The sequence below is a fragment of the Bos grunniens genome, chromosome 1 (genome assembly GCF_055505025.1).
Source record: "Bos grunniens cultivar Pamir isolate PY7600 chromosome 1, Bosgru_T2T1.0, whole genome shotgun sequence".
Classification (NCBI taxonomy): Eukaryota; Metazoa; Chordata; class Mammalia; order Artiodactyla; family Bovidae; genus Bos; species Bos grunniens.
In genome coordinates, this window is record NC_141165.1 from 11,845,332 (window position 1) to 11,855,472 (window position 10,141).

Consider the following 10,141-nt stretch of genomic DNA (forward strand, 5'->3'; position numbering starts at 1 on the left):
CAGTATTGAGAAAATAATGACTAGGCAAGTCATAGAGTGGAAGACAATGTCTGCAAAGTATGTCAATGAAGGACTTGTATTCTGACCATTAAAAGAACTAAACGTACAGCTACATGTACACAGAACTACAAAACTACAACCCAATAAAATTGGGCAAAAATTGCAACAGGCACCCCACAATGGAGTGATTAGTCAATAATTACATGAAAAGCATTAAACTTCATTAGTCATCAGGGAAAATTAAAGCCACAGTGAGATAGCACTACACTCCCACCAGAATGGTGCTGGCAAAGATGCGGTAGCTGTGATGCATACATTTCTGATGGAAATAGGAAATGGTACAAAGACTTTGGAGAAAAGCTGGTTAAAAAGTTAAACAGATACTTCCCATACAATCCAGCAATTCCTCTCTTAGGTATTTACTCAAGAAAAATGAAAATACTGGCTTAAAGCAAAACCTGTACAGAAAAGTTTATAGCAGTTTCATTTACAGAGGTCCAAACCTGGAAACAATTACTATCAGTGTGTCAAGGCTGATCCGAACACCATCCATTGGAAACTGGCTCAGCTCAGCAATAGAAAGGAACAGACTCTTGAGGCACGTGACAACACAGATGGACCTCAAAAACACTGTGATGTGGAGTGAAAAATGTCAGACAAGAAGGATATGTGCTGTATGATCCACAATATGCACCTGTAAAGAGACAAACCTAATCTATAATGCAGAAAGAAAGTGCTGCCTGGGGATCAGAGCATCTGATAAGGCATCAGAGGATGACTGAGATTGGGGGTGTTGCAATGTTCCTGACTCTGGTGGGGGTCGTGCAGGAGTATATACTTGTCAAAACTTCTCTAACTATGCACTTAAAATGGGCTCATTTCACTGTATGCAAATGTGTTTCAGTAAAGTTGATTTAAGTAAAAGAATACAGGGCTCACGATTTTGATTTGTGCAGGATAGATTTGGGGCCAAGAAGCATTAAATGAGAAGACATCAGAGTGTGTTCTGCTCTTCCAGACAACTGTGTTATAGCCGTGACTACTTATGCCACAAATGACAGCAACTATTATCACAAAGCAGAAACTGCAGGAGGTAATAGGAGAAACAGAAAGAAATCCTGCTATTAGGAGAGCTAATGCTCTTCTCTCAGTTCAATACAGACCACGGGGTCAAAACTGAGGAACCACGTGTAAGTCCTGACCAAGTGGCCTGGTGGGCCTCATGGAGCTGTTGAAACCTGTGCTTTGACAGGGGAGAAGCACCTTGTCTTTTCCAGGGCATATTCATGACATAGAGTAGTCATGAAAATGGACCATAAATTAGGCCACAATAAAAAGCTCAATTCCAGACAGAAGTAATGTAGACAACATGATAAAGCTAGAGATCAAAACAGCAATGTTAAACATTTTTTTTTCCTATACATTTAAAAACTGTTTAAAAACTCTTATGTCAAAGGGTAAATGTGAACCAGTTCCAGAAATGGTAGGAAATATGATCATGAAAACATGTCAGAATCTAGGGAGAGTAGCTCAAGCAGTGCTCAGAGACAAACTTGTGGCCTTATATTTATAACACGAAAAACAAAAGAAAAATAAATGAATTGTGTCCAACTCAAAAATTTAATGTAAGAACTATTCAATGAACTGAAAGTAGCCATTAATAAGGCAAAGTCTTATTGAAAAGGACTGAGTTGAAAAACAGAAAAACAAAAGAAATAAGCAAAACCTCAGTTCTCTGAAAATTACCAGCAAAATAGGTACATTTTGTTGAATTTAATCCAGAAAAAAACCCATAAATATACATAACAAATATCCTAAAATGAGGACGAATGATCATCAAGAAAATTAAATAAATCTTAAGGGATTACTTATAATTCTAGGCCAGTTATCATGTATGGATGTGAGAGTTGGACCATAAAGAAGGCTGAGCACTGAAGAATTGATGCTTTTGAACTGTGGTTCTGGAGAAGATTCTTGAGTGTCCCTTGGAAAGCAAGGAGATCAAACCAATCAATCCTAAAGGAAATCAACTCTGAATATTCACTGGAAGGACTGATGCTGAAGTTGAAGCTTCAATAATTTGTCCACATGATGTGAAGAGCTGACTCAATGGAAAAGATTCTGATTCTGGGAATGACTGAAGGCAAAAGGAGAAGGGGGTGGCAGAAGATGAGATGGTTAGATAGCATCAGTGACTCAATGGATCAAATTTGAGCAAACTCTGGGAAACAGTGAAGAACAGGGGAACCTGTTGTGGTGCAGTCTATGGGGTCACAGAGTTGGACACGATTTAGTGACTGAACAACAACTACAAAAGCACTTGAAAACCTGGATGGAAAGATAATTTTCTATTGCTTACCAAAGCTAAGTCAATACAGAATGTCTAAGCAGACAAATTCACATAGAAAAATGATCTTTTGTTAACTAACTACTCCTCTCCACCACCCATCCTTGCATCACCATGTTTCAAAGGGAGCTAAACAGAAAATTATATGACCATCTCCACATATGCTAAAGAAGATTCATTTCATGATCTTTAATGGGTAAATAGAAAAAGAACAGTATCTTAATGGGGTACACTGAGGCATTGCCAGCAAAGGCAGAAACATGACCAACCATCACCATCACCCCAGCTACTTAATCCTGTTGGAAGCATCATCAAATGCAATTGCACACAGACACACACAGACACACACACAGACACACTCACACAGACACACTCACACAGACACGCTCACACACAGACACACTCACACAGACACAGACACACACACAGACACACTCACACACAGACACACACACACAGACACACTCACACACAGATACACACACAGACACACTCACACAGACACACTCACACACAGACACACTCACAGACACACTCACACACAGACACACCCACACAGACACACTCACACACACACTCACACACAGACACACACACACAGACACACTCACACAGACACACTCACACACAGACATAAGAACTGGAAAGGAAGAGGAAAAATGACTTCCATTCTCCAGTGTAGATTGTAGTTCTAATAAAATCAAGACTGAGAAACTACTAAAACAGTAAGAGAATTCACTAACTAACAGGGTACAGCCTTAACATAGAGAAGCAGTAGTCTTCATAGAAACCATGAGCAAACAATAGTAAGAACAGATAACATAGCCAGGAATTAACAATAAACATGCAAAAATTATGGAGAAGGAAATGGCAACCCACTCCAGTATTCTTGCCTGGAGAATCCCATGGACAGAGGAGTGGGGCTACAGTCCATAGGATCCCAAAGAATCAGGCATGACTGAGTGATTTAGCATGCATGCATACATGCAAAATTTATATGAAGTAAGTTTTACTTTGAAACATACTGAATTAGACAAGCAAATGAAAATACAGAATATGCTTTTGGACAGAACACTTGTTATCAGCAAGATGTCTGGTTGTGTTAATTTATAAATACCAAAAGGTTCTTCCTCTCCTACAGTCCTAGAAAAACTGACTCTAAAGCTTATATGAAAAAATACATGGGAAGAGTCAGGAAGATTCTGGAAATGATTAGCAATGGAGAGAGAAATGGAGCTTTCCCTATGGATGTTAAAAACCCTATAGAGTGCCCCTGATTACTACTATAGCATAGTACTGGTACATAAATGGACTGAGCAGGAAGACAGATTGGAAGATCCAGAAGTGGGCCCGCATGCATGTGTGGGATTTAAACATGATAAAGGCAGCACCTCAAATTGGGGGAAAGATGGACATTTTAATAAATGATATTGGGAAATCTGGATAGCCATCTTGGATTCTGTTATCCTCTCCACTATAGAATAAACTCCAAGTGGATCAGAGATACAAATATAAAACATGAAACCCTAGAAGTACTAGAAGAAAACATGTGAATTGCTTTATAACTTGGGCATGGGGAAATCCTGTCTAAAAATTGTTCTAAATATCAACAGAGGAAATGATCAATAAATTCAATTATTTTCAATACAAAACATTCCTGACCGCCCCCCGCCCCGCCTCCGCCACGCCCCCCCCCCCCCCACCAAATGGCAAAGACCAATGACGGTTGAGAAAACACACTTGCAAATTGTTACTAAGGGCTAATGGGCTAATCTACTTAATAGGAAGAGATTTTCCAAAAACAGAGAAGAAAAAGTCAAGATCAATGGATCAATGGGCAAGAGCCAGGAATACTCTTTTCTATGAAAAAATGGATGTCAAGGGGCCTCAGCAAATTAAGTGCTCAGCATCATTTGCAGTGAGAGAAATGCGTACCCATTTTCTGAAGCACTGGTTTTCAGCCATCATACTGACCAGAGCTTTGACAGCTAATTTTAATGGTGGGGATGTGGCGCCAGGTGCAATATACACACAAAACAACACAGCTTACGGAAGGACTCGGCTGGATCTAACTAAGCGACAAATATGCTTCCCTTTATCTGTCCTAAGGATGCACACACATGCATGAGCAGGAAATGACACGTGTGTGGATGCGGGTTTTCTTTGCAGCCGTGGGATTGGAAACCACCCAAATGTTTGAGATACTTCTTGGAACCGTGGTGGATCCACAAGATGGAAAACCCAATTGCTGCAGGGATGGACACCGATATAAAGGAACCTCCATCCCATGTTGTTAAGGGAAAAGTAGAGTTCAGGTGGGTGAATTCCATGTTCTCTCTTTTGTGTAGAAATTGTGTCACAAAACAAAATACCAAAAGAACTAACTAGAAACTCATAAAAATAGGAACCTGCAGGGGGCTGATGGGAGTGAGGTTGGGGGACCATGACCTCTCCAGGGTACTCTTTGACCTCTGACTTTTGAACCAGGTCAATGTTTCAAATATTTGAACAACTAAATTGCAAAATAAAAGTTCCTAATACTGAGAACAAGCAAAGATAAAGTAACCCTAACTGCATATCTTATTAAACCGAAGAAGGAAAAAAATCATTTCAAGTAATTTAGAACACTGTAGCTTTACCACCCCTTCTCAGTGTGACACAGGGCAGAAAGGACTGGAAAGGAGCCTTAAACTTTGTTCAGAGCTTAAGGGGCAAACAGCTTGTAAAAGACAATTTCAGAAAATTATGGAAATTCAAATATGGCCTGGGTATATGATGATGCTTATGAGCTATTTTTAGTGTGGTGTTCTATTTTGAATTTGATTCGCTAATGGTATTATGTCATGCAGAAAGCAATTCTAATTTTTTTAGAGATGAATATTGAAGTATTTGTGCGAAACATCATAATGTTTGTAATTTACTCTGAAATATTTAACCATAAAGTCATTTAAGCAGGTCTGGAAGATGGTCATAGGTGAACCTAGAAGTACAGGGTGGCCATTGCACTGTCCTTGCTTCTCTAGGTTTGAAATGTTTCATGCACGAAAAACACGGTGATGATTTTGTTAAAAATTTCAGAAACGGAAAACTGATTGAAATTTTTAAAAAAGGTTATTTGGGATTTGTTAGGACTGCATCCTGGGACACAGATTCAAGAAACACTTGAACTATGTTGCACTGAATTACAAAATGGGAGAGAAGCCCTGCAGAGACAAAACCACAGGGCCACAGCGAGCCACATGAGTTGTTTATCAAGAATTACAATTGCAGCTGGCAAGAGGTGTTGCTTGCTAAGTGAGGATTGGTTGGGGTCTGAAACGATTGCTCAGTCTCAAGGGGCGACCTTGAGACCTCAAGGTTGCAGCTGCAGCTGCTGTCCTGAGTATGGCTGGGAGTACTTTTGGTCTGGTGAGATTCAGAGAAATTTGAAGGTGTCGGGGCAGGGATGTGTCTGAGAGCAGAGTCTTGGTGGCTGCCTGACTCCCTTTTTGTTCCCTGGAACTGGGATCACTCCACTATAATTTCAACTTGTCATCAATTTAAAAAAGGACAAGGAGGATCTGCTTTAGATCAGGGATGAGAAGGGCAGGCATTTAAGCTGGTCCTTGAGAAGCAAGACGTGAGTGCTGGGCGTGAGGGTGAGGGTCTTGGGTGGTTGACAGTCTCTTGTGGTCTCTTGACCCCTTATTTTTAGCATCATTACTTATCCCTAATAAGCATTTCCTCAAAAAACTAAGATCTATTGAGGGCTTATTCTCACAAGGATCCATTCTTCTTTGCTGGCCAAGTTTGTACTCACCTCCTACATAAACCAGATGGTCTCGTCTTCGGCCAACAGCTTCTCCAGAAAGCAGGATGGATGCCTCAGGGATGGCTCAGCAGCCCCTCGGGGCCAGAGAGACCCACTGGTGGGGTCAGGCAGGAGGAGGGGGTGTGGGGTCAGGCAGGGGTGTGGGGTTGTGGGTGGGGGGCAGACCAGAGGCCTATGGTGTTAGCCTAGAGCCTGGCCAGGTGGACGTGGCCTGATGCTGGGGCCTGTCCACTCTGTCACACCTGTTCCCACCCTCCAGGGTTTCTCAGATGCAGACCGTAAGGTTACTGGTGGATCCACAGGTAACTGGCAGCTCCTTCTCACTTAGGTTCCCATGAAATGGGTCTGGGACTCCAGGACACCTGAGTCAGTGAGACAATTCACTCCAGACATGCATCTCTCTGGGGAAAGCTGGGAGCTTGGAGCTCTGTCTTGGCCCATCCCCAGACCGAGGACCCTCATGCACTTTGTCCAAGCTGTTTTCCAAGAATCCCAAGAAGTTAGAAGCCACAGTGGAGTAACCATCAGGATTTGAGGAGCAAAATCAAGTTATAAACTTGATTCTTACCAAGGGTATCTGTTTCTTATTTGTTGACCCTGGTGCCATTTTGGACCACCTGGGAGATTCTCTCAGGCTTGAGTGGAGAAGAAGGTTCAGGGCATCTGATGGGGCCACAAGGTCAATCCTGAAAGAGATTCTGTGTTTCGGGGAAAAAGTGTGTCCCTTGGCCCCTGCAGCAAATCCCCACAAAGAGTGTGACCCTGTGATGACATCAGGCTCATCAGATGACCCAGGATGAACCCCTATTGGAGAGAAGCTAAACTGTAGAGGGAGCTGGAGACCTCCAGGAGGGCACCAGAGACGGGAGGAAGCGCTTGGTGTTGGCGGCCCTTGGCAAACATCGTCGTCCCTGCTCAGGTCTGACAGCCAGGCTGCACCTGATGGGTGGGTGGTCTCAGGGCCCCTGACAAGACACTTGCAGAAGGACGATGGGGGAAAAAAGGTGTCCCCTTCTCCTGCACCCACTGAGTTTGGTGGGCCTAATTCCAGGAGGGAGAGGTGTGGCGAGGGTACCATCTGTTAAATTACAACGAGAATTTTGAAGGATCGGGGGTAAGAGGTGGAGATAAGGTGTATGGTTTTCTAACCAGTTCAGCCACATAACAAACTACTGTGAGCTCAGCAGATTAAAATAACACAAATAGACCATCTCAGGGGCCCCATGGTCAGCGCTCTGGGCACGGCTCTGCTGGTCCTGCTCAGACTCACATGCTGGAACCAGGGTGCTGGCCCGTCTCATCTGAGGTTGGGACCCTCTTTCAGATGTCTTGGTTCTTGGTGGGGTTCAGATCCTAGCTGTTGCAGGCCAGAGTCCCCTCTCGTGGCTCCATGGGCAGTTCAGGGGACTCTCTCTGATATCTCTTGGACCTGATCTGCCCAGGAGAATCTTCCACTCAGAGTTGACTGATTGGGACCTTGGTCACCCTGCAGACTCTGGCAGGCATCCCAGCCGACTCGCACTTAGGGGAGAGGTTGGTACAGATAAAAGGTACCCTGCTCTGCCTGTAAGAAGGGCCATGTGGCTGCCAAGGGGGATGCTCCTAGCCCCTCTGGGTGGAGGTGGGGAGGTGTGGTGGACATGTGCTGGGGGAGCGGAAGGAGGAGTCGAGAGCTGGTGGGGACCGTGGAGATGGTGAGCCACTGGCAGAGATTCTGGCTTCTCTTTTTCCTAATCTAAAGCATCTGTACACGTACATTTCTGAAAATTGTGACAAATGCATATCCCTGTGGCCTCCATGCCATCCAGACAAACAACACTTCCATTATCCTTCCCACCAGTCCCATCCTCAGAGGCTGAGACTGCCTGACTCCTCAGCTTTCCTGCCCTGGAGCTTCACATACGGGACCATGCGTCACACACACGTGTGAGTCCCGAGTCTTTCACGCAGCACGATGGGCGTGAGCTCACCTGGCCACCCGCTCCCTGGTGTCGCGTGTGGAGTTATTGGTGTGGATGGGTTGTGGTTTTCTGTCCCTTCTCCTGTCAGCTGGACACAGGGCTCAGGATGGGGTGAAGGGTTGTGTGGGAAGTGTGAGTGGCCCAGGAACCTATAGGGGTTCTAACACGGTGGTGCTACTTCCCATGGCCTCTCACAGTGCAGCTCTGTGCCTCATGCCTTCCTGACCCCTGGCGGCATCTTGTCCTGGCTCACCTTGCTCCCCGAGCAGAGCGGCTATCCAGGCTTCACTGGAGGAGGGCCTCTCAGTCTCTGGGAACCGTTAAGTGTCGTCATCCAGGAGCCGAAAGACAGAGGAGTCACTGAATTTTAAATACCACCCTAGGAGGGCATCACTTCCTTTAGACAGTGACCACCAGACAGTTGGACACGGGTGGAGGTGCCTGGGTCTGGTGAGGGTCTCCATCAGACAGCTGTTCAGCAGCCATCTGACCCATGGCCACCGCCTGCTCCCCGTCCTGAAAAATCACAGCTGGAAAAGTGTTCCTTTTTGTTCATTCTTAGCAAAAAAAAAAAACCACAAAACTCACCATGAAGACCAGATCCTGGCTGTGAGCTCGGAGAGATGACTGACTCTCCATGAAGAACAAGGACCAACAGATGGGCTAAAAGCCACTGAAGGCCGTGTTTGCTCACTCACCAAGATGACGGACATGTCTGAGGTTTGAAAGTGAAAGGGGCTGCGACCTCATCTGCAACCCAAGGCGGTCGAGGCTGTGGCCCCTCTGCCAACCGGCCAGGACATCCGGGTGGGCCCCATGGAGGCCACAGCCTCGAGGTCGATTTCACAAACATCCGACCCTCTGACCACCCTCCTCTCCACACTTGGACAGACTGTGGGCTAGGTCAGAGTGAAGGGACCTGAGGGCTGTGTATGCCCTGTCTGTCCATCCCTGTTGGCTGATGGATACTGGGCAGCTTCCGGGGGGCTGGCAGGGGGCCTCCGAGCACCCTCAGACCCTACTTCATGGACCAGGCTTCCTGGGAGGAGGAGGAAGCTGAAGCCGAGGCCCAGAGAAGTGAGGCTGACGTCACCTCCAGCAGCTATGGGTCAGGACAAAGAGGGGAGGCCGCACCCCAGGGTGCCCTGTAGCTCCCACTGTGCGCAGAGGGAGGGGAGCTGGCATTGGAGCCACGAGCCAAAGCCTAGAAAGAATGGAAGCCCGAGCACAGACAGGAACAGGAACAGGAACCTGTTTTGCCCTGGTTTGCGGGACTTCAAGTGAGGCTCTGGGATATTTCCTTTACACACATGGAGAGCATATGGGCGTGCTGGGCCCCAGGTTCCCTCACCGTAGTTTTAAAGAATGAAGGAAGACTTTCGTCCTAATCTGGGGGTGTTGGGAGGAGGAGCCCGAAGCCTGGTCCCAGCCGGGAGTCCAGTTAGAGATGATTCAGGGATTAAGGCTCATCCTTTCTTAAAGGCGAAGTTTCCGATTTCTCACTGTCCTTCAGGAGGAGGTCTCTGGGGTGATCACCCCCGGGTGGGTGGGGAGAGCCCCCAGGCCTGTGCCAAGGCCCCCTGACCGGGGTGCAGACCTGGGATCCCTAGGAGGCAGTCAAAGCAGTGGGGGCTGTGGAGGTGGAAGGTGGGGGTGCAGGGGTCCTGCAGAGAATCCTGGAGCCCTGGCACCCCCTACCCAACCAGGCTCACCCCCTAAAGCTGCCCTTTCCTGTCAGTCCTCTGGCCTCCCCGCTGTGGCCACACGCAGAGCCTCCAGCTGCCTGGACCCCAAACAGAGAAGCGCACGCTGCTTGCCCCTTGCCCCTGTGTGCGTCCAAGTTATGAGCCCAACCATGGCTGAGTACACTGAGCTGAAGGTGACCAGCTCACAGTCACACCACTGGGGGGGCCAAGGAGGTCACCCTTCAAACCAGGGCTCCTCCTGGTGACAGAGAGTGGTGGACCCTTACCGCCAGCAGTGGTCAGGTTCCCACGGAGCCGAGTGTGGCATTGGTCAGGG